At 39.6% G+C, this 20,842-nt stretch overlaps 1 protein-coding gene across 4 annotated transcripts in view; it reads right to left on the reverse strand.

The window, feature by feature from the left end:
• NAALADL2 (N-acetylated alpha-linked acidic dipeptidase like 2) overlaps positions 1 to 20,842 on the reverse strand; it is an 878,960-nt gene that overhangs the window by 769,568 nt on the left and 88,550 nt on the right. The window contains exon 2 of one of the 4 annotated variants that reach the window (XM_072752177.1): positions 17,141 to 17,239. The exons of the other annotated variants lie outside the window; for them this stretch is intronic. The gene's annotated coding sequence lies outside the window, so the exon portion shown is untranslated. The remainder of the gene's footprint in view (positions 1 to 17,140; positions 17,240 to 20,842) is intronic. 4 annotated transcript variants of the gene reach the window in all.

Consider the following 20,842-nt stretch of genomic DNA (forward strand, 5'->3'; position numbering starts at 1 on the left):
GTGTCAAGCATTGCATCTTTAAAATTTACCCCTTCGAAAAAAAAAAAAATTTACCCCTTCGTTTAATATCTACACCATACTACTTTACAGATGAAGACATTTAAGCAAAAAAAAGTATGAAGTAATCTGATGGCCACAGATTTAAGAAGGGTTCACCTGGGATCCAAATCCTATTGAACATTCATTTGCCATATGTTTTTTCTTACTTGTTCCTGCTCCCAACTCCTCCCCTAACATAGATTATAATAAAAGAAATGCACGGACACACACAAATGCTCTGTGTACATAGTGGGATAAGTAATACAAATGAATACAAAATTAAGTGAATATAAATAATGTGAAGAAAAAGCTGGATGGTTATACCAAGGAAGATTAATATGTAAGTATATATTCATATATGGAATCACATATATATGAAAACAGACAAATGTTAATAGTGGCTAAAACTAGATGATGAGATTACTTATTCCTTATATGTTTACCATTTTCAAATTTCCTTAATGAGCATATGTTACTTTTATAATTAGAGAAAAAGTTATTTTTTTTGAAAAATCCTATTCTTGTCACAAATATGTGTAAGTAATTTTTATTCCACCTTTGGCTCTTTCATGAATATTCTTCCATACTATATAACACAATTTTTTTTAATGGAGCCAAAATTTTATATTAAAGAAAACTGCATTCTCTTTTTACATATCGATGTTACTAATTCGTAGTCCTTATTAAAGCATAAAGAACAGATCCATTTATTCAAATTTAATGGATATACAAATGCTCACATATTTTAAAATACTTCATATTAGAGGTGTATATAAAATTTGAAAGGATCTAAAATTTGATAATATAAAAATACAACCAAACTCTGCTGTAGGATAACAGAAAGAAAAAAAAAAAAATATATATATATATATATATGTTTCTACTCTTGGTTCCTGGCATAGAGCTCCTAAAACTTGTAATTTTGTTAAGTGATAATAGCACAAGAATATAGTTTTTTTTTTCTAATATTTGGTCTTTGGGGCTGGTTCCTGACACTCAAGTTCCTAAACCCCTTGGAAAGTCTTGGGTAATAGCAGTCAGTTTTTATTCTATGGGGAAATTCTTGCTGGGAGTCTGAATAGCTCCTGGATGGGGAGCTGGTCACTGGAAAGATTAAGCCCTGACGAGAAGCTTAGAATTTCAGCTCCTCCAACCCCTCATTCTCCAGAGAGCAGCGAAGGCCTAGAAACAGAGCTATTAACTGATCAGGCCTTCCTGACACAACAATTCCAAGGGTGTGGCGTTTGGATGGCTTTGGGCTTGGTGAGCACCTGGAGGAGCCAGGACAGCAGCATGGCCCGGGGAAGCAAGAAGCTCCGGGCTCCTGGCCCAGTGCACCTCTCCCGTCCGGACGCCCAGTTGTATCCCTCACCATCTCCTTTATACTAAACTGGTAAATAGTGTGTGGATTGTTTTCCCAAGTTCTGCGAGCTGCTCTAGCAAGTTAATCAAACCTGAGGAGGGGTGGTGGGAACCTCTGATTTACAGCCCTGGGTGAGAAACACAGGTGATACCCTGGACCTGGACTGGCACCAGAAGTGGGGGCCAGGGGGTAGGCTCCAGGTAGGTAATGTCAAAACCAAATTAAATCATAGGACACCCAGCTGGAGTCACGGAGAACTGCTTGAGATGGGGAAAACCCCACAGATCTGGTGTCAGAGGTGCTGTGAGTGTGGTGGTAACATGGAATCAAGGAGACACTCAGGACAGAATTTCCCCTACACATGCACCTAAGGGAAAATGACCTATCTGTAAACATATTCAGGTTTTAGAATTTTTAGAGCTAATTGTTAAATTCATTCCAACCCACCATCAAGGATCCACACTTTAACCTGCCACACTTTGGCATCCCCACTCTAGAGCTCGGCCGCTGTGCCTCACGGAGGACTTGCCCACTCCCTCCTCATACAGATGCTCCCCCAACTTTCCCATTTTCTTTGCTTTCACTTCTTGTTCACCAAATGTCCAGCCTATCCACACCCTGACTGGTTATACCGAGAAGCAAAAGAAGAGACATAAGTGATGACAGTGGAAGAAAGAAGAATTTTTTTTTTTTTTAACCTCAATCTTACTAGTATTTCCCCAAATCCATACTATCACAGAGAGGAAACTAAAGAGGGAAGACAAAAAGGACAGGAGTGAAAAGAATGAAAAAAAAAAAAAAAAACATGGAGGAAGAGAAAAGTATTTTATACCTAATATTTCCAACTCAGAAAAGAAAAGGGAAGAGGATCAAAGTTTCGTGGCTACACTCAGAAGCCTTTAAAACCGTTACCACTTTTCCTGAGACTCTTATCCATTCACACCCGATAATAATGCAATCAGAGTCATGACACATTTATTTAAAACATGAATCAGAGTTGTTATTGAGGCAGGTGATGTTAACGGAGACACTGACATCTCAAATCACAGCTGCTTCTCTATGATAGCCACAGGGCAAAGCATCATTTCGGAAAACAGAGAAGTGTAGATTAAAGAGTAGGGGTGTATGTGTGGGTATGCGAGTGGGGGTGTGTGGGTGAGCGAGAGAGAGAAGAAAAACAAGAAATGCAGGGTATGGAAGCCCATGAGCAAAAAAAAAAACAAAAAAACAAAAAAACAAAAAAAAAGCTATGGGCAAACACTATATAAATTAGGCTTCGGGGATTCCTGGGTGGCTCAGTGGTTGAGCGCCAGCCTTTGGCCCCGGCCCCGATCCTGGATTCCCAGGATCGAGTCCCGCATCGGGCTCCCTGCATGGAGCCTGCTTCTCCCTCTGCCTGTGTCTCTACTTCTGTGTGTGTGTGTCTCTCATGGATAGATAAATAAAATCTTAAAAAAAAAAATTAGGCTTTATATCTTCACTGCATATTCTATTAGGGAGCAGCTATAGGTGCAAATAGGCTCTTCCATCACCAGATTTTTGTTTAAGAGAGAGAGAGAGTATGTGTGTGAGAGAGTGGGGGAGGGAGGAGCAGAGGGAGAGAGAATCTTAAGCAGACTCCAGGCTCAGCATGGAGCCCAACACGGGGCTCAATTTCACGACATGAGGTCATGACCTGAGCCAAAATCAAGAGTCAGACACTTACCCCACTGAGCTACCCAGGCGCCCCACCTCCCTATGCTTTAATGCTACCAACAATTATCCACGAATGTGGATTAATGGGATTTTTAGGATTACAATTGTATAAAGCAACTGATTTTGTTGGCCATCTTTATCTGTATATAGATGTATGTTATTATATATATATCTATATATATATAGATTTATGTTATATATATATGTTATATATATATATTATATATATATATATAATTTATCCATATGTCTAGCAATACTAAAGAAGCACAGTTCAAATCATTTGGTGTCCTCTTAAGATTTCTCAAATAGCCACCGGAAAAAGTGTCACCACGGGTATTAACACAGTTTGTTTTGTTCTAGTTCATACAAGTGTTGGTGTAGTGGCTGACTTAAGTCTGCAAATGACAGGGCTAGCTAACTGCCAGAGAAAAATCATTTCTCTAAAAATTGTATCGTTCAGCAATGTAGTTATCTTTAATATATATATATTTTTTGCATTCGGCAATTTAAAAAGTAACAGATTTTTTTAGATTATGGGGGACTTTTAAATCATTTTTCTTTAAATGACGGCAGGAACCACTGATATATCCTAGCACGTACGCAAATGTCTTCTCAAGAGTCTAGAACTGCTAGTGGAGAGCCTGTACTATTTGCTTCTCAGCCTGATTCTACATCCTTCATGATGCAAACAGAGGCAGAAACGGGATTTGGAGGAGGAGAACACACACACACAGTTGGGGATGGGACCATAGGGAAGAATAAAGGGCTTAACTGGGAACAATGTGAAAGTTCGGCTTTTTAGGGGAAAAGGATAGTATCTGCTTCGTTTCTATAATCTTCCATCGCTCTTCAAAACTACTAAAGGGCTTTTATAAGTCAGACGTGAATATGCGCGTCAGGCAAAATTAAACCCCAATACAGAAGAACTGTCACAGTGCAATCATTAGGCAAGCTGCTTCCCATTGTGTGTTATCCTGGATCTCCTCTGAAGAGAAGCCATCATTTGTACAATTCAGTTGTTTTGTTCAATAAATATTTATTGAACACCTGTAGATTACAGGACTATCCTCAGCCCCGGGAATGCAAAGATGAAAACAACTGGCCTGGTCCCTGTCCACATGGAATTCAAAGTCTTTACTTTTACCTTTTTAGTCACAGTTTGATAATAGCGGGGGAAAAAATCCAGAAGAACAATAAAATCCCTTGTCTACTCAGAAGCTTATCCTAGTCTGATTAAAACTTCAATTTGTTATTGTTGTTGTTGGTTGCTTTTTTTTTTTTTTTTTTTTTTAATCCTCTTTGGCCTGATAGTCCAATGTGCTCTCTACAAAATTGCCTACAATCGCACACGTGCGTACTCGACCTCCAGAATAGACTTGTCAGTTTGGACATTTTCTAGGCGGCTGCCTTAAGGTTTTGCTAACTTCCGCAGCTGGGAACCAGAATAAATCCCTAAATAAATGAAAGCAACCCCTGATGGACCCTCCAAAGACTCATGCCATACCCTAGAGTTCACCTGAAGTGAGAAACACATAACCTTGTTCTTAATATCTATTTGTTTTTATATCCTCATTGGGACAGAGGAAGGAATTTAAACATTCCAGTATACGATAGTGAATTTCTGTAGGTTTCTAACAAGGATTTGCTATATTTCACTGAGGACTAGGCCATGATACACCATTTGCTGAGTGCACCCTGTTTGGTGATTTGCCTCAGACAGAGAGTGGAATTCGAATATAGATAACGAAGCAATGGCATCCTACAGGGAACGGCAGATCTAACTGGCACACAGACAGGGACTTGGTCTTATCAGTATTGCATTCATATAAGTTAAGATAAATAGTCATTTTCAGCTGAAGCGATTGCTTTTACAATCAACAGTTTAGTCACTGACTCAAGGCAAACACATAAGAAATGGTAGTTGTCAGAGCGCTCTTTTGGAAACACAAGACAATACAATACTTATAAGAAGACACATGAGACAAATTGGGTTTGCATTAAAACAAATAATTGTGACTATGACTAAAATATGATGTATAGGCTCAATTGTTCCTAGTACTTTATAAACTTCAAGAAGAATGTCCTGCTAGAAATTATGAGCAAAAGCCATAAGGTAGTTTTAAGAGATTATGTCTCATTATGACTATTTTGCAAAATTCCTTTCAAATCCTTCATCAAAGAAAAGCTGCCCTTATCATGCTTTCTAGAATTCTAATTACAAAAAATGGATCAAATTAAATATAAAAATATAGGATTACCTATGTCTATCGTATTTATACTACGCAATTGTATTAGTTTTCTATTGCTACATAACACATTACCACAGCTCAGCTGAAAAGAACACACATTTCTGGGTGCCCGGACGACTTAGTCGGTTAAGTGACTGACTCTGGCTTTCAGTTCAGGCCCTGATCTCAGGGTCATGGGATCGAGCCCTGTGTCCAGCTCCGGGCTCAACACAGAGTCTGCTTGCGATTCTCTCCCTCATCGTCCTCCTCTGCCTCTCCCATCATCCATGCTCATATTTTCATCCCCTCACTCTCTCTCAAATAAATAAAATCTTTAAAAACCACAACAGCAAACACCACACATTTCTTATCTGTTTCCTTGGGCTGAGAGTCTGAGTTTTCCTGAGGTTGACTCTCCTCCACAGGGTCTCACACATCTGCAGTTAGGGTGTTAGACACGCTGAAGTTCTCATTTACAGTTAGAAGTTCTCTTCCAAGTTTAGTCACCTTGTGGGCAGAATTTAGCTCCTTGTAGCTATAGGACTGAGATCCCTGATTTTTTGTTAGTGGTCAACCAGAGCTGGATCTCAGCAACTAGAAGCGGCCCACATTTCCATACCACATAGCCCCCCACGGACAACCCCACATGGTTGTCTGCTAGCTTCTAGGACATCAGGAAAACCTTTCCCTGATGACAATTTCCCATCCAGATAACACAGTATCATCACAGTTGGGACTGCTCTATCACCATTTGTTATATAAGGTTACCTAATCAAGGGGATGACTAGCTCATCCTATTTGAGGGCTCTGCCCATACTCAAGGGGAAAGGATTATTCAAGCTACTGTACACCAGGAGGCAGGAATCTTGGAGACCATCTTGGAATTTTTCTGTGTAATATGATTGGAAATTAGTATAGCCTGTACAGCTGCCCTTTAAAACTTCTTCCAATAAGGACTAGTGAAATTATTATTTATCCTAATAACAGTATTACTGTCATAATCAAAAATCATTATTATCCCCAATGAGTGAAGAAGATGGCAGAAGCATAAAGATCTCGAATCAGCGTCAGAGAGCTTAAAATCACTCAGGGAAGGCAGTGAGAACAGAATCCAGTATGCTGTACACGAAACATGCTGTTTCCCTAGCTCTGTACTGTGGCACAATTCCTATATTAAGTAAAGGCAGATGGCAACCTGACGCTACTGTACCAGCTATGAAGGAAACTGGCAAATGATTTTCTTTCAAGTGGTAATTAATGTATCAAAACCAAATTCACTATAAAGCAAGTTTCAATAATTTCCCAAATTAGCAAAATTTCAAAAATTATGTTAATTTTGAAAATTGAAATGAATCTTTTTTTTTTTTAATCAGAAAGAGATTAAAACAAACACTCACCAAAAAAAAGAAAAACCCCAAAACCCTACAAAACAAAACACAACACACGAGTAACTAGACACATCTGGTCACACCACAAAAATCACAAGAGCTACAATGGCAACATACCTTACACATTTTGCCTTCTTCTCTTTCCCTTCTACTCCCCCTACCCTACCAAATGCTATAATGATCAAGGGAAATACATGAATAGACTAAATAACTGTTCTCCAGTTGAACATGGTGCTTTCTGAATAGGTCAGCTCCATTTTCAAGTTCTCTAAAAATGGGGAAGATGAACAATATTATTGCTAAAGTATTCTCCAATTTAGTTCCGAAATTCTGTTATAATTAAAATCTAGACGATCACAAGTAAAACAGTAGGCCCTGGAAGCAGATTGAAAGTAAGAAAAAAATAACAATTGGGGTGATCCCCAATTATTTGTCCAGCCCTGTCCAGGAACTGTCACAATACTAGCTCATTTAACATCCTCACTAGCCAAAGAAAGCATTACCATCCTTATTTAACAGGTAAGGAAACCAAGGCACATTGAGGGTTCAGCGATTTACCTTGATTGAACAGCTGGTAAGAACATTATACCTGAAAGGCCCCTGATAAAAGTTTAATTAACCAATGACTAAATTAACAAATGAATAAACAAACAATGGTGAGCCAAAATTCAGAGAACACTCATCCTTCACATGCTATACAGTTAACTGGATAGTAAGAAGCTGGTATTTCAAGCTATTTCAGTGAAGTGATTTTATAAATAACCCTGGGAAACACCAGTAAGGCATGGGTATGGAATGGGCTGACATAATCATTGCTATGCCTTTAAAACAATGCTGCAGCAAATATGTGATAAAAATGTTTTCATATGTTTCATTTTCTTCTTTGTGATTCAATCAATTAGGCAAAACTGGTGAAAACCTTCATGGCGAAGTTAGGTCCATGGCAAACTAAATGCATCTTAATACTTATAAACCTGTGATACCTCCCCCCCCCCCCGCCCCCGATGTTTCACTACAGATAAATCCACCTGAGGTCAAATTTACTTGGATACAGGTCCTACCATTCCTACTTAGGCTTTGGAAATACAAAATTAAACCTTAAATGAGCTCTTCAACCAGGCAAAAGATATATGTACTCAGTAACATTTTTTCCTACACACATAATTGCATAAATTTTTAAAATGTACATGTCTTTATAACAAATACCAATTAGAGCTATAACATTAATCTTATATAAAAATAGCTATCTATAAAAAACCTTGATATAAACACAAGCAGCTCATTGAAATCAGATACTGTCTTCAATTTTTTTAAGATTGACTAAATCTTATGGTCAATTTTATCTCAATATTTTAAAAGAATAATTCTTCTAAAGCAACTGTTTAATTTACTCTTCTTTCGTGAAGTCCATATAAAATTGACCAGAGAGTGTTAAATTTAGACTCAAACTGTGGCTTTTTTTTTTTTAATCAAGTAATTCCCTCTTGAAGATGTATTCTATAATAGGCATAGAACTATAATTTCTGCCCTCAAGATATTTACAACTTTGTAATGAATATAAAACAAGTATGTAAATGACTATAATACAAAACAGTGCTATGAGGGAGGTTGAAAAACAACACAATGGGCTTTCTCAGGGTAAAAGTGCAGTTCCCCACCAGTTCAAAATAACATCCTCTTATTCATTCAACAAAAAACTCTTGGTTGGTAATGGTATAGTGTCCTCCCCCAAATTCCTATGTTAAAGTCCTAACACCCAGAATTTTTGAACATAAATAACTGTCTTTGGAGATAGGAGCTTTCAAGAGGCAATGAAGTGCAAATGAGGTCACATGGGTGGGCCTTAATCCTATATGACTGGCATCCTTGTAAGAGGAGGAAGGGACATCAGCAACACATGTGCAGAGGGAAAAGGCTGGAGGAGGACAGGCTGAGAAGACAGCCATTTGCAAACTACGGAGAGAGGCCTCAGAAGAAACCAGCCCTACTGGCACCTTGATCTTGGTCTTCCAGATTCTAAGAAAACAAATTCAAGTAGCTTAAACCACCCATTCCGTGTTGTTTTGTTATGACAGTTCTCGCCAACTGGTATGCTCTGCCTCATAGGAAAAAAAAATAGTAGCTAAATTGAATAGACCACAAGACAATAAATCTTGAGCCACAGATTATATTTTCCCCTGTAGGATTAATTCACAGTACTGAACAAGTCTCTAGATTAGGTGTCATAAGCATAAGCACTAGGGGGCTAGGAAGATAAATGAGGGAAAAGTGTCTGGGATTAATAAAATAGGGAGTGATGGGGACTGTTGACACCTGGGGGCTTCATCACTAGGACAGAGATGCTGATGCTACTCAACTTAAAATATTACCTAGTCTGTCTAGATATGAACTCAGCGTTTGTCAACTGCAAATGCCTAGATCTGTTTCCTCCTGTAAACCCTCTACTAAATAATCTCTAAAGTCCCTTCCATCTTCAGCTTTTTCAAAGTCTGCAAATAGAGGACAAATTAAGCATTCCCAAGAAAATCGTAGACTGGTATTACAAACCACTTATAATCCACAGTTTAATCAAATTATTTTCTAGAAATTAATTAACTCTTGAAATTAATTAATATTGAATGGCATGAAAAAAAAAATCAGGAGCTTTTCAATAATAACATGCTACCCTTGATAGCAGACCTCAGTTTCATAGTTTCTGACTCATTGAAGCAGTTATCATTATCCCCGCTTTACAAATTAGTAAACCTGGATGACCCAAGTTCTTCAAACACAAATGGCTTGAGATTGAGTACGTGGAAGGCTCTCGAAAGAGCACTGGCACTGGAGTTAGTCTCTGCTCTGACATTCACTAATTTCATGACTTTTACGAAAACCATTCAGCAACGCTTACCCTCGCTGAGCCTTTGTTTATTCGGTATAAAATAAAGATGAACATGCGTCTCATAGGTTTGTTGGAAGGACTGTGAGAAAACGCACACAGAACAACCTCTCTCAAAGCTTAGCTAAGAAGAAAACTCAAAACCGGGAAGCCTAGCAGCAGCAATGGTCATGGCAGGAAACAGCACCAACGATGCAGGTAGAAACATGCCTATCACATCTCAGGAAATATTCAGAGCCCCTCTCAATCTGTACCCATACTATTAAGAAATCAAAATCTGAAATTTCCTCTTTCCTCAATCTGCTTCTCAGCATATATCCCCTACTTTGGTGAATGGCAACATGGCCCCCCAGGTGACAAAGGTGACTAAGCTACAAACAGGAGGACTTATTTAGCCCCATCTTTCCTCTCACCCACGTCTCTCCTTACCCCCACACATTAGTCTGTCATTGAAATCTACTGAGGGTCACTCGGGTATCTCAATGGTTGAGTGTCTGCCTTTGGCTCAGGTTGTACTCCCAGGGCCCTGGGATCGAGTCCCACATTGGGCCCCCTGTATGGAACCTGCTTCTCCCTCTGCCTGTGTCTCTCATGAATAAATAAATAAAATCTAAAAAGAAAAAAGAAAGAAAGAAACCTATTGAGTTTCTTTCTGGAATTCATTCACTCCCCTTCCCCTTCATTTCCACTGCTTCTGCATTACCTTTGGCCAGGTTAATCAATGGCTTCCTAATTAGTCTTCTGGTATTCATTTATTCTCTCTCCTGCCACCTTCCAAACCTGTATTCCATTTTCTTGCTGCACTAAACAAACAAAAATGCTGAATATAAGCCTCTTGTACTTAAACTTCACTAGACCATAACATTGTTGTTTGTAGTGAAGTCCAAACTCCTCTGAAATGGCTGTGTGTCTCGGTGGGGAAGAGCACAGACTTGAGTCATTGGCAGTAAGTTCAGGTTCCAGTTCAGCCATGTGATAGTTGTTTGAGAACTCTACTGTTTCTCCAATCAGATTAAGTTCTTTCAGAAACTAAATCTTGCCCTGTATGATATGCCCAGGGTCATTCCTGGTGCCCTGCACAAAGATGGCAAAAATGTTTGCCCAATGAATGAATGAGAAGATCAGACACTACACCTCCACAGACCTAGTAAAGTTGGAGCTGAGAGGTCCCTGGTCCATAGATGTCCACCCCCTACTCCACTCATGAGGTTCTCTCTCCAAGAAACGGATTTGAAAAACTAAACTCTCCTAGTGAGGATGACTGTATCTACCAACTAGATGGATATTCTAAGGTCCAGTTCAAGATGCTAACATGCAAAGGACAACACAGCTATACTCCACATTCTCAGACCAAGTCTGCTTATATGATCTGTCCTCTGAAGTAAGCAGCTCAAACACAGTAGAGCACTCATTCATTTATTAATAAATATTCTTTGAGCATCACAATGTGCCAAAGTGATTTAACTTAGAGAAAGTTACAATTCCTGCCCTCAGTTTGCCGCTACCTTGAGAAGAGAAAATAATGAATCACAAAAGGAAATGCTGACTCTAAAAATGTGATAAGTACCATAAAGGCGGGGGGGGGGGGGGGGGAAGAAAGCTGCAACAGATACCGTAAGATGCGGACCTAATTTTAGGCAATGTTTTCAGGAAAATACTCCCTGAGGCTGTGTCAATAAATATAAGAAAATGAAGAAGGGGATACATTTCACCATCTTTGGAATATAAATGAGAATTTTAAGATCACCATAAAGAGAGAAATGTTTACTCTGGAATTGCCTTTATATTTTTTAATAATAATATCAATCTAACCCCCAATGTCTTCTGGACTGTGATCTCCTGGAAGATGTGCTGATAGATCTAATTCTAAATTGCCTGAGTGACTACTCTGAAAATGCCTGTTGACTGAACATGTGAGAAAGGGTTAAAGGTAATGAGACAAGATAACTATGTATGATTCAGACCACGCCATAGCAGTCACTTAAATTAAGAGGTTAGCATGCTCATTAACCAATCTGAAGAACCATTAGCAATGGAAAATAAAGAGAGTGGAAATAAGTATTGAGGAACAACATATTACAATTAAATTAATGGGGTTTAGGGAGGATCCATGAAAGTTCCCACAGCTTTTGCCTCTTCTTTATAATGTCATGATTCTAATTTACCTCATTTATATTAATGAATGGAGGATTGCACAACTATTAGCATGATTGAAAATTACACTAATGCTCAGTAAATCTACCTCTAATTATTATGATTAATGAGAAGTTGATCATCTTGGACCAGATTAACAACCTAAGGCAACTGAAATAGAGCAAAAGAGCTTTTTCTTGCTAACCCAGGTCTTTAGTCTTTTTTATTTAATGAAATCCTTAGCAATCCACTCAGCAATGTTATATACTAATTCACTATAAACATCCATTTACATAGATTTACATAGATTATATTTTAACATTTACGTATTTATTTGAAATAATTATTTCTGAGTATATTAAAATGCGTCTTATGGCTTGGCTTAACCAGTGTTAATGCTCCAGTATGAAACTGAGTAATAAAACCAGTCATATATTTTTTTCTCTCTCTACCTGGTTACAAGTCATTTGTTTCAGGGTTATTTCCTCCAAAAGAGAAATTATCCATCCTTGTAGTCATCAGAATTAATAATTAAGACATTAAGAGGCATAAATCTCAGTGATTAACTTATTTAAATATTGCTACTTTACAAAAAATTTTTCAAGTGATAAAAAGACACGATAGAAAAAAATTTATTTTAATCAGCTCAATATCTGACTGCCTTTTTTGAGTAGAACAGGGGACGGTTTTTAAGTACTTTCCCTTAATTCTAACTGTATTAAGGCTGCAATATGGTATCAATGCCTTATGTTTTGGTCTAACTTATTTTCTATCATTGGCTACTGATAGGTGTCCATGTAAACAAACCCATAGTCAATGCTAGACTCTTGGAGCACAGTGGCCTAGGATGTATACTTTGACATATAATATGCTCATATAATGAGCAAAAAGCCATCGAGTAATTTTTCTGTGAACTTAAGGGCTTTTAATGATGCACAGAAAATTTACGTTAACGTGGCCTTTAAGTCCTGAAAACGTGGTCCCATCTCAAAGTTGTATTTACTCTGTTATTATCAAGAGTTTCATACTGTATTATGTGATCTTAAGTTATAATCAATCAATTTAAATACACTGATGTTATTTCCCCAGGCCTGTCAATCATCTAAAAATTCTTAAATTAACTCACAAAATATACGCAAGACAAAATGTCCTCCTCTTCATGGAGATTTTGAGATTAATGGGAGAGACAGAGTAAAGAGTTATAAGAATGAAGAGTGTTACATAAAGGAACAAGCAAGTGCCTTGCTTGTATGTAACAGGAAACCTAATACAGGAAATCAGGAAAGGCATCTCTGAGAAAATGACACTTAGGAGGAGAGCCTAGCGGATAGAACTGTTGATAGCAGTTTAGTATATGCTATAAGGAAGAGCTAGGACCCTGGGAACCAAAATGAAGTTTATCACTGGGTATAAATTCAAAGAAAAAAGCTATGCAACGTAATGGGAAGACTTGGAGCTTAGGAACCCCACAGACCAATGTTAGGGTCTACCTTTACCAGGTCCTATGTTGTATAAGCTTTGGGTAATTATGTGTCTCCCTGTTTTATGTGTCACAAAAGTGGAAATGAAACACACCACATAGGATGGCTATAAGGATTTTAGGAGCCCATATATATTTATATATGCCTGACACAATAGTAGGCCCTCAAAGAATGTTAATATTATACAGTGACCCAAAATTCTGTGTTCCCACAAAGTCACAAAAGGAAATATGGGGAGCATGTCATGGAAGTGCTTTTGATGTGAATCTAAATGACTTCCAAAATGAGTTAGAGAAATAGGTTGTGGATTCACTCAAACCTGTGTCAGTTCACTCTCCAGCCATTCATTAGTTGTATAGCCTTGGCAGGTTACTTTATCCGCTTTGAGCTTCGGTTTCCTCATCTGTGAGACCGGCTACTATAGCGCCAGAGAGAGGGTGAATGGACAAATGGGTAAGAATGGATAAAGGAGAATGGGAGATACAGATGTCCAGTTATAGAATGAACAAATCACAGGAATAAAAGGTCAAGCATAAGGGATATAGTCAACGACACTGTAATAGCTTCATGGTGACAGATGGTAGCCACACTTGTGGTGAGCACATCATAACATAAGCTGGCTCACTACGCTGTACACCTAAAACTACTATGATGTTGTGTGTAACTATACTCAAATTAAAAAAAAAATAAATGAATAAATTAAAAATAGTGCAAAGTCACAGCACTAGACTGGAATAAGACAGGAAGGCCAAACTCATGGGAGTGTTTCCAACCAATAGTGAAAAGCTCAGTCAAGTCCACTGTTTGTATTACTGTAGCAGTAATGACAATAACAGCAGCAGAGTAATCATCTCTGGCATATTATTTATATATATAAAGTAGGAGGTGGGAAATAAGGTTGGGAGAACAAATCATGAGAAAAGGGCATCAAAATTAAAAAATTAAGCGTTCCAAATAGAAGTGTAAAAACACTCCAGTGGTTCAGATACACTATTGGATGGTCAGGGGAAATTGAAAAGTAGATTTGGGAGAAAGTATCAAAAATATCTTTCATGGGCAGCCTGGGTGGCTCAGCAGTTTAGCACCACTTTCAGCTCAGGGTGTGATCCTGGAGACCAGGGACTGAGTCCCATGTCGGGCTCCCTGCATGGAGCCTGCTGCTCCATCTGCCTATGTCTCTGCCTCTCTCTCTCTCTCTCTCTCTCTCTCTCTCTCTCTCTCTCTCTGTGTGTGTGTGTGTGTGTATCTCATAGATAAATAAATAAAATCTTAAAAAAAAATCTATTCATGAGAGACTTATGACTGACCGGCTGATCGGTGACATCTAAAGATTGGTAGCTGATTATTACATAGGGTACGTGTCATCTGTTGCTACATAACAATTACTTCAAAGTTTGGTGCCTTAACCAACCCGTTTGGTGTATCCATAATCCTGCAGGTTAGCTGGTCTGTGGTAAGAAGGGAGTTTCCTCTGCTGGTCTCGCCTGGGGTCACAGATGACTTTCAGTCATCAGTTGGTTCACCTGGGGCTGGATTGCCCAAAATGGTCCCCTGGCACGTCTGGAAGATGGTAGCAGCTATCAGCAAGATCTCTCTCCAAGAGTCTCTCCTCCTTGGGAGAGGAGCTGAGGCTTCATCACATGTGGTCTCAGAAAGGCCAGAAAATGAGAACAAAAGCTTCAAGGTCTCTTGAGGCCTCAGCTCAGAGCTTCTGAACTATCGTCACTACCACATTCTGTCGCTCAGAGTGAATTACAAGGCCAGCCTGAATTAGGGGGGCAATGAAATGGACTGTTTTCTTGGGAGAAGGGCAGGAAAGACACACTAAAAGAGAGTACATACAGGCTTAAGAGAAATTCCTATGAGGAAATTTCTTCCTCATGGTGCCGCACAGAGCCAGCTAGTATCTGCCACCCTCTCATGTTTAAGGCACTACCCAAGGTTTGATGCCCTGGGAGACTTGGCCTTACTCCATTCATGTTTGTTCTCTGTAGACGGTCGAACCACTATCTCAATGGATCTCATACATTACTCTTCACCAGGATCATCAGGGAGCTTCAGAAAAGGGATCTCGACCTTCTACTGCCTCCGTAATCTGATGTAACACACCAGGCATATGGCCTAGATATTGCTCTTTCGTGTCTTTTAGAAATTCTCTTGTTGATGCTAACAAAGGGTCATGATTGAGAACCACTGCATCTAATGTGTTCCAATTCTTTTTAAATATAAATATTAGTGTACTTCATGAGCTCCTTTCTTTACTTCCAAAATATTACTATTATTTTATTTCTCTGATCCCTTTGGACTATCATTTCTCATTCTTTATAGGAATGATTCATATGTATATGGTTGCTTCTCTAATCCTACACACACACACACACACACACACACACATACACACACTGAGTGTATGATGACACCCCCAATCCATGACTTCAGGGCTAGTGATTCCCAGACTATGACTTTCATTCTTTTTTTAAGATTTTATTTTTAAGTGTCTCTATATCCAATGAGGGCCTCAAACTCACAACCCCAAGATGAAGAATGACATGCTCTACCAAATGAGCCAGCCAGGTGCCCCTCTCCTTTGCAGGACTTCATATGATCTCCATTTTTTAACCGACTCTGAAACTTTAGACTTAGACATTCCTGGTGCCTACAGGGCACCTACAGATACATGTTACTCAGGTACCACAAATTGTGTGTGTATTAAGCCAAACTAATCTTTCCCCTCATTGTTTGTCCCTTTTCTATCCAGTTTCTCATTGAATGTTACCACCATCATGTAAAAATGATGTAAAAATCCCATTTGTCATTCTAGGTACCTCCCTATCCCTTTGTCTCTATATTCCAGTCAAGATATTTTTCCTTTCTTAATGGCCCTCATCCTCCTTAGATCACCTTTTCCCACTGCTAATGCTTTAACTGAGACCATCATCACGTCTCACGACCACAGCTTCCTTGCCGGTGTCCCTGAGTCTATCTGGATATGCCCTATTTTAAACGATCTCCATACAACCGCTGGAAGATCCATTCTAAAATACAAAACAGATCATTAAAATACAAAACGTACTGCCCAGTGGAAAATATTTCATTACTTGTTGTGGTTGGAGACACAGTTTAAGGCCATATTACGACAGGCCCCGGGATTAAAATCTAAGCATTTGGCCTTCAAGATCAAGAGGAAAGTGTTTGGCCAGCCTAGGACTTTAATTTACAAAAAAAGTCTTTTGAGAAGACTGATGTGGCAGTGGCAGGAAAACCTGGGGGGAGGAAGACCAGTTGGGTGACTACTGTCATAACTCAGGCACACGGTAACAATGGTCTGGCCTAAAACTGTCATGATCCCACAGATCTGCTGACTGGACTCACTTGTATTTATGACCCCGGATCTCAGATGGGTACTCAGCAAAGCCAGGCGGGCCTACTAAACCTTCCAGAGTAAATTCATCGTCCTACGTTCCAACCTAACATACATCTTACATCCCAGTACCTTCCTCCTTACCTTTCATTCTTTACTGCTATACTCACCTACTGCTTCTTCCCAAAAATAGTCATATCAGAAAATAGATTATATAAGAATTACCCCGTTTTCCTTCCATAAACCTTTCTCCTCCACCTGTCTCTGCACCTGCCATGCTCTACCCTCCCTCTGATTTCTGTGAAGGCAGCGTCCCCGCTCCTTCCTTCTTGTAGGAATCCCTCCCCTCCCCACACGAAGCCTAATCAAGACCTCCGGGAAGTATCCTCTTTTTCACCTTTCTGTTGATTTCCTGTTCCCTTAAACACAAATGAGGTCTTAACATTGCCCTTAAATAAAGAAAATCCACCTTCAGTCCACATCGCATTTCAGTTATTATATCCTCTCTTTGCTACCCTTCTCAAGAGAAAACTCTCAACCCAATTACATACAACTGAAATTACCCTCTTACCACGGAGGTGCTGGTCTAAAGTATGTCCACAAATTCTTTGACATTTGTTTCGAAAGGTGGAACATAAACTTCTTTAGGAATCCCCGTCTCGATACACATCTAATGAACAGAAAACAGCAAAAGTGATACTACCTAATTTCTGAGAATGAGTCCTAACAGGTATCACATTTGATATCTCTCCTTTTGATCTCCTGCTCGGTGGGAAAACCTGCTACCGTATTGGGACCAGCCCTGTGGAAAGGCTTGAGTGCAAGGACGCGAAGCGGGCTGCCAACAGCCAGCGAGGAACTGAGACCGCCCACCAGGAGCCCTGTAACCGAGCTGTCTTTTGGGCATACTGCAGCCCCATCCAAAGTCCTAAAAAAAAAAAAAAAAAAAAAAAAGTCCTAACTGCTCATTCATGAGACCCTGAGCCAGAACTCGCCAATTAAATATGTCTGAATTTCCAGTTCGTAGGAATGATGAGATAATAAACGGGCCACTGGGCCTTGGAATTTTTTATTATTATTATCTTAGCAAAAATATCCAATTCTTTTTCACCCCAATCCAATTAGTTATCCGTAGTCACCGCTCCAACAAGATGGTTCTTATATACTAAATTAAATCGCTTAATATGTACAAAGCACTTAGAATAGCTTCTGGGGCGAAGTGCTGAGTGGGTTTCCGTTGCTAAGCGTGGTGCTGCATCTGTTACTGTAAGTAGCAGTGGGAACGCACAGGTCACTGAGGACCACCATCTCGCAACACCCACTGGTGGATTCCCTGTCCTCGTCCTTGCTACCTCTTACAGCACAAGCTACTCTCCTCTTACCATAATGTTCCTCCCTCCCCCAATCCTCTGTGGCTTCCCAGTACGATCCTACCTCATGGCCTTTTATATGTACTACCCTGCCCCGCCAGGCTTATAAATGCTGAAATGTCCATGCATCTGTCCTGTTGTCTCTTATTATTATTTTCGTTGACATCATCTCCCTCGGTGACTGTATCTAGTAGCAGAGCTTTATGGACCAGTGTTTTTCCTCCCACCAATTCTTTATCTCCAGCCCTGATCTCTCTCCTCAGCTCTGGGTATGTTTATTTCCTTCTCAACATTCCCATGAGAATCTATCAGGCTTTTTAAATTTAGCACGTCCACGTAAGAACTCTTGATTTTCTGCACACTTTTATCTTGTGTCTCCCACCACTCAATTGTAAGCTCTATGAATTCAGGAAGTTTTTCATCCTAGGCACTAGGTTCTGAAGAATCTGTGCTTACAATAGTGCCAGGCACATGGCAGGCACAGTAGGAATTTATATAAATGAATAAATATTTCACTATATATGAGAAAGAATGGGTCGGATCTTTTTAAACGTTCTGAAAAATGTAAATAAATAACTATAAACTTTACCTTTTAAATAAGTTTGAATTCTACTTAAAAATCTCATAAAGATAGGGTTTTTGGGTTTTTTTGTTTTTGTTTTTGGGAAGATTGAAACAACGTATAAAATCCTATATGGGGCACCTGGGTGGCTCAGCGGTTGAGCATCTGCCTTTGGCTCAGGGCGTGACCCTGGGGTCCTGGAATCAAGTCCCACATCGGGCTCCCTGCACGGAGCCCGTTTCTCCCTCTGCCTGTGTCTCTGACTCTCTCAGTGTGTCTCTCATGAATAAATAAATAAAATATTTAAAAAAATTCTTTCTCTCTCTTCTCCCTCCTCCTTTACCCTTTCCCCTGCTTGCTTGCATGCTTTCTCTCACTCTCTCAGTCAGTGCAGCAGCAGCTCTTTATCTCAGGGTTGTAAATTTAAGCCCCACACTGGATGTAGAGATTACTTAAAAAAGCATTTTTAAAAAACTGTGAAATTTCTATCTTTTCTAAATACTATGTTTTTATCTTTTGATTGTCTAACATTTTGCTGAGCTCTTAATATGTGCCAAGCAACACATACGTCATGTGATAGAAAGATAAAAAATGCTGAGTTCTCGCTGGCTAACACCACCATGACGGACATAATCAGAGACAGATGTGAAAGCAATGTCTAAGGCCATATTTTGGGGATAAGGGTGACAGGTCCACTAACTACGCCAAATGAGTCTGGCAAGGCTTCCCAGAGTTACACTGCACCTCACAGGGTGTAGTAACCACCAGGTTGTTAGAAGGTTCAAAAGAATTAAAAATGCATCCAATCTGACAATCTTTCAATGTTTTCTGTCTTTTTTTTCTATTTAAATAAAACTCTCAGCCCAGCTATAAAGTTCTCATGTATTCATGCCAATATCCTTGAAACAAATTCCTGGTTCTTTTTTGAAACTATCACTAGTGTCATGTGACTAAAGTATTTATATTAATCCCATAAATGTTCCCCATGAGTTATTCCTTAAAGTCACTGCTTTGATTTTCCCTTTTTATATCTAGGTCACATGAAACACACACTTTCCAATATCTCCAGTTGCTGAGTATCGGTGATTTAAGCCAGATAATATGCTAAGCTTGACATCACCAGAGTCATATAAAGAGAATATATTAGGCCAAGGAAAGCTAACACTTTCTCTTAGCCCACTCAACTATGAAACAAACACTCCTGAAATCATTTTACTTTTGACTATTGAGCATCAAGTCCCCTGTAACCAAGGCAACGGGTTTCAGCTCCCAGTTTAACAGACAAAAGGCAATTATCTGACTCAGGTAAGGGTCCATCCTCGGCCCCCTTGTCAACGAATGCATCCCGCGCCTTCACCTTTCTTTAGCTTCTGTGCATCCGTAACTTACATCACAAGTCTCTTCTGCCTCCTATGCTCTGTGGTCTTTACAGGCAAAGCTTCTTCCATACTTGAGCAAACTGTGTAAGGGGAGCTTTCAGAAACGACATGTCAAGGACTCTACAAACAGTGAAGGCCGCAAACAATAATTTGGTGTTAAAACAGCTGGGAAGAGTGTCCTAAACACAATCCAAGAATTTCTGAGCAGCTTAGCTAGGTGGGTCTGGCTCCTGACACCTCGGAAGTTTTAGTCAAGCTATTGGTTGAGCTGCCATCAGGGGAAGGTTCACCTGAGGCCCCGGGATCCTCTTCTAAACTTACTGTCATGTCCGCTGGTGAGAAGTGTCGCTTCTAAACCATAGGGCCTTCTCCATCGAGCTGCTGATGACACGGCAGCTGGCTTCCCCAAGAGTGAACAATCCGGGAGAGGCCGAGGTAGAGAGGTAGTGCATGCACCTGAGACAAAGTCCCAGTGTCTTTCATGACCTTGTGTCAGAAGCGACGTACATGATACACCACACGGCCCACCCTGTTACGCTGTTGTAGGACGATATACAGGACCTCAGTACTGAAAGGCAAGACCTGTGGGTCCAGGCATGTTGTGTGAACGAGATAAGTAATACGTGCAACACGTGCAAAGCCATGACTGGCTCATAATAAAGGTCATGAAAATTATATCATCATCATCATCATCAGAGGTAAAGTTTGGATGAAATTCTCTGTGAGATGGGGCGAAACCCTGAAAGATATCCTCTCACGCCCCAAATGTTCACTAATGCACAGAAATGTAATCCTAGTATTGCCACTAATTATAGGACACGAGTTTGGTATTTAATTTTCACTTCAACTTCTCATCTTGAAGATAGGAGGCAAGAATTATTATTTTTTAAAAAATATTTGTGAAACCATCACCACCATCAAAATACTGAACATATCCAATACTATTTATTCTTAATTCTTTT

This window comes from Vulpes vulpes, chromosome 3, assembly GCF_048418805.1.
Source record: "Vulpes vulpes isolate BD-2025 chromosome 3, VulVul3, whole genome shotgun sequence".
In the NCBI taxonomy this organism is placed as follows: domain Eukaryota; kingdom Metazoa; phylum Chordata; class Mammalia; order Carnivora; family Canidae; genus Vulpes; species Vulpes vulpes.